Source organism: Arvicola amphibius, chromosome 5 (genome assembly GCF_903992535.2).
Source record: "Arvicola amphibius chromosome 5, mArvAmp1.2, whole genome shotgun sequence".
In the NCBI taxonomy this organism is placed as follows: domain Eukaryota; kingdom Metazoa; phylum Chordata; class Mammalia; order Rodentia; family Cricetidae; genus Arvicola; species Arvicola amphibius.
The window spans coordinates 8,553,268-8,558,053 of NC_052051.1; positions in this window are offsets into that span (position 1 = coordinate 8,553,268).

Here is a 4,786-nt window from a genome sequence, read left to right on the forward strand (position 1 = left end):
CGAGCCATCTCTATAGTCTTGCAGCCTTTGTTGCAGATTTTGCTTTTATTCTACGAGATAACTGGGGATTTGAGGCAGGGCTGTGATGGTCCGCTGTGATGGTCCCAGCCCTGAATATTGAACCAACTGGGTATGTAACCACTGGAGATGTGTTTTTGAGCTGTTGGAATAGGGGAGACAACCTCGACAGGAAAGGGGCACTGAGGGCACGTAGAGACCAGTATAGAGGGTTGAGGGGACTCAGGAGGGGTGGGGGACACAGACTAAGAGGGTTAAGAGCTCTGAGAAGTGCTGTAGAGTGCTGAATGAGAAAGGAGAATTAGCCTTTGATATTTTACTGCAGCCCGACTCAACCCCCCAGGCTTTGCCATGGTCTCGTTAACTCTCACTCGCTCTCCTCTCTCTCTCTCTCTCTCTCACTCACACACACACACACACACACACACATGCTTTTTTTTTTTTTTTTTGGTTTTCGAGACAGGGTTTCTCTGCAGCTTTTTTAGAGCCTGTCCTGGAACTAGCTCTTGTAGACCAGGCTGGCCTCGAACTCACAGAGATCTGCCTGCCTCTGCCTCCCAAGTGCTGGGATTAAAGGCGTGCGCCACCACCGCCCGGCTTGTTTTTTGTTTTTTGAAACAGGGTTTCTCTGTGCTGCTCTAGGTGTCCTGGGAATTGCTCTGTAGACCAGGCTGGCTTGAATTCAGAGACCTACCTGCTTCTGCCTCCAAAATGCTGGGATTAAAGGTGTGAGCTACCACCACCCATCCATACCTTTTGTTCTGTTCTTTTTTTCGAATTCTTTGGGGTACTAGAGTTTGACTTTAAACCGATGGTCCTTCCGATTCCACCTCTCAAATGCCAGGATTATAGACCTGAGCTGCCACATGCTGTGCATCCCTTGCCAGGGACCAGACCCAGGGCTTTGTGTAGTCTAGGCAACTCAGTTACAGCCCCAGAACTTACTTACTTACTTATTCATTCATTCATTCATTCATTCATTCATTCATTTATTTATTTATTGTGTGTATGTATGTGTGAGAGAGAGGGAGAGGGAGAGAAAGAGGGAGGAGGCAGTACCTCCCCCACTATCAGATCACGGAGCAGAGCTAGACTCCCACACGTGGCCATAATGACCATGGGTTGATTTCCTTCCGGGAAGGGAATCTCTACTTCTCTCCAGTTCCCTTCTCTCTGTCTCAGGAGCTGAGCCCAGAAAGGACAAAAGGACTCACTGTTCTGTCACTCTGCCTCCTTTGCTCCAGCCAGCGCAGGGTACCCAGAAGCCTGGGCTGTTAGGGTTTGCTCAGTGGTCTCATTAAGACCCTAGAGTTCTAGAGAGCTATGTATTATTTCTGCAGGAAATCTGGATAATTGCATTGCCGTTATATTTCTTGTCATGCTCATCTTCCTTTACATCCTAATTTTTCTTTTTGCAGTTCTGGGCATGTAATCTAGGGCCTCTCGCATGCTAGGGATATACTCTACCGTTGAGCTCCATCTCCAGCCCTGTTTTGTTTTGAGGCAGAGTCTTCTTCTGCCTCAGCCTCCTAAGTATTTAGGGTTTTGGGCCTCCGGTATCATAGATTAATTGATTTTGTTAATTTTTTTGAGACAGCATCTCTTGGAGCCCAGGCTAGCCTAGAACCTATTTTGTAATCCAGGTCAACTCTGACCCTCCTGCCTCTGTCTCACGAATTCTGAGCCTGGCCTCATGCTGTCCCGCCTTTCCTTATCAGAGAGTCTCACTCAGACCTGGGCGGCCACAGATTTACAGAGGTTCACCTGCCTCTACCTTTACTTAGTTTTGATTATTATTATTATTATTTTTTTTTTTTTTGGTTTTTCGAGACAGGGTTTCTCTGTAGCTTTGGAGCCTGTCCTGGAACTAGCTCTTGTAGACCAGGCTGGTCTTGAACTCACAGAGATCCGCCTGCCTCTGTCTCCCGAGTGCTGGGATTAAAGGCGTGCGCCACCACCGCCCGGCCAGTTTTGATTATTTTTTAAAAATATTTATTATTTATATATTTATTTATATATTTATTATGTATACAATATTCTGTCTGCGTGTATGCTTGCAGGCCAGAAGAGGGCACCAGACCTCATTACAGATGGTTGTGAACCACCATGTGGTTGCTGGGAATTGAACACAGGACCTTTGGAATAGCAGGCAATGCTCTTAACCGCTGAGCTATTTCTCCAGCCCTAGTTTTGATTATTTTGAGACAGGGTTTCATGTTGCCCAGGCTGTTCTTGAACTTGTGGTCCTCCTGCCTCAGTCTTCTGAGAAGCTGGAGTTACTGCCCTGGACTACCAGGTCACGTTCACCACTCACTTTTCTAGGTAAAGAATCTGAACGTTAGCAGATGAAATAATCGTCTAAAACTATGTGACTCTTCGGGGCTATAACATGAGGATTTGAACTATAATGAAGGGGAAGGTGTGCCTGTTCAGGCCACCCTCTCAGATCCTTCGGGGAAGGAAAAGTAGGTTTTTAAACATTTTTTATTTATTTTTTATTTTATTTTATTTTATTTTATTTTATTTTTGTGTGGGATGTGATGGTGGCAAAGGCAGGACAAGCGGTGGAAAGCCCCAGTCTGAGAAAACTACTGGTTGGTTGGTGTAGAACTGGAAGTGAGAACCCTGCCAAGACTTGACTATAAGAGTTAGGTTAGACCCAAAGGCTAGCCAGGCTGCCCAGGGAGGCGCCCAGGGCCATAGGAGACCGAGTAGGGTGGTGACAGGCTCAGCCCTCCTCTGTGAAGGTTGTCCTGTGTTTTGGATGGACGCGTGGAGGCCCAGCTAGATAGAGCTGAGAAACAGATACATGCACACTGTGTTTGACTAGGAGAGGGAACTGGGTCCCCCACACCACACTGGGGTTAGAGACACATAACTGACAGAAGTGAGATTCAAAATATTTTGGAGGTGCTTGGGAATTGAACTTGTGTCCCTCTGCATGTTTGGTGAGTTATTCCCAATTCCAGCGTTGAAAATTTAGGAGACAGTAGGATTGGCTGGTAAATGCCTATAGTGATATTTATTTATTTTACTTTTTGGTTTTTTGAAACAAGGTTTCTCAGTAGCTATGGAGCCAGTCCTGGAATTTGCTCTGTAGACCAGGCTGGCCTCAAACACACAGAGATCCGCCTGCCTCTGCCTCCCGAGTGCTGGGATTAAAGTCATGTGCCACGACTGCCTGGCATGTTTTAATAAATAAAGCTTGCTTGAAAATCAGAGGGTAAAACTATGCCACTTAGAGGCCAGGCACTGGTGACATACACATTTAATCCCAGGATTTGGGAGACAGGCTGTTGGATCTCTGTGAGTTCAAGGCCAGCCCGGGCTACACATCCAGGTGGTGGTGGTGGCTCACACCTTTAATCCCAGTACTAGGGAGTCACACGCCTTTAATACCAGTACTAGAGGAGAATATAAAATGGGAGGAGACAGATGCTCAGGGCTCAGTCTGCAGTTGCCCAGTCTTGGTAGAGGTGAGACTTCACTAGTGGCTTGGCTGCTTTGCTTTTCTGATATTCAGCTTGAACCCTAATATCTGTCTCTGAGTTTTTATGATTTGTACTACAAATGTGTGTCTATACAATTTAATTTAGCTGTTTGTGGGGAAGAAAAGTTTGATCCTAATGCAAAGAGGCAACAGGTTGAACAGTAACTAGAATATTCTTGTAGCATTAAAATATTAAAGAATATTAGCATAATATTATTACATATTAATATTAATAATACACAATATTTATAAAATAACAACAACAAATAATAATAATAAATGTTCTTTGAAACAAGGTCTTTCTACATAGCCCTGGCTGTCCCAGAACTCACTATGTAGACCAGGCTGTCCTTAGACTCACAGAGATCTGCCACCTTTCTGCCTTTGCTTCCAGAGTGCCAGTATTAAAGGGCATGCATCACCATGCCCTGCTGTTGTTATTATTTTGAGACAAGGACTTATGATATAGCCCAGGCTGGACTCAAACTCACTGTTTGGCTGAGAATGGCTTTGAAAATTTGATCCTTCTGCCCAGTGCTGGGTTTCAGCCATGGTGACCACTCCTAAAAATGCCATGCTGGAGATGCAGGCTTCCTGCATGTGGGCAAGCACTCCACAGTGAACTATATTCCCAGCCCTGGTTTGTCTGAGACAGGATCTCATGTATTCAGGCTAGCCTCGAATGCCTTGATCTGCCTGCTTCCATTTGAGTGTGTGACTAGAAAATGGTTCTCTTGATTGAGATGGTGGCCATGACTGGATTTCAATGGTGTTTACTTTTCTCTCTTCCCTTTGTCCCATTGGGAAAACCTGTTGACTGGAAGAAGTTTTTTTTTTTTTTTTTTTTTTTTTTTTTTTTTGTTTTTCGAGACAGAGTTTCTCTGTGGCTTTGGAGCCTGTCCTGGAACTAGCTCTTGTAGACCAGGATGGCCTCGAACTCACAGAGATCCATCTGCCTCTGCCTCTCGAGTGCTGGGATTAAAGGCGTGCGCCACCACCGCCCGGCTGGAAGAAGTTTTGAGAACATTATAAACATAAATTTTTAGGGCACTTTTCCACGAATATTTGGAGAAGGCAGCTTTGGGGAACAGCAGTATTAAAGGAAGAAACAATTGTGCCTCTAAAGGGGTTAACAAAGTTGCTGAAGGGACAGATGTCCTTAGAATCAAATGGTGTTCTTAACCCAATCAAGGTTGATTTAGTCAATCAAGTTGGATTATATCTCAACCTCTATTTAAATTGAGCTTTACTCTTAGCCCCTCCCTTCTTGGTTTGCTT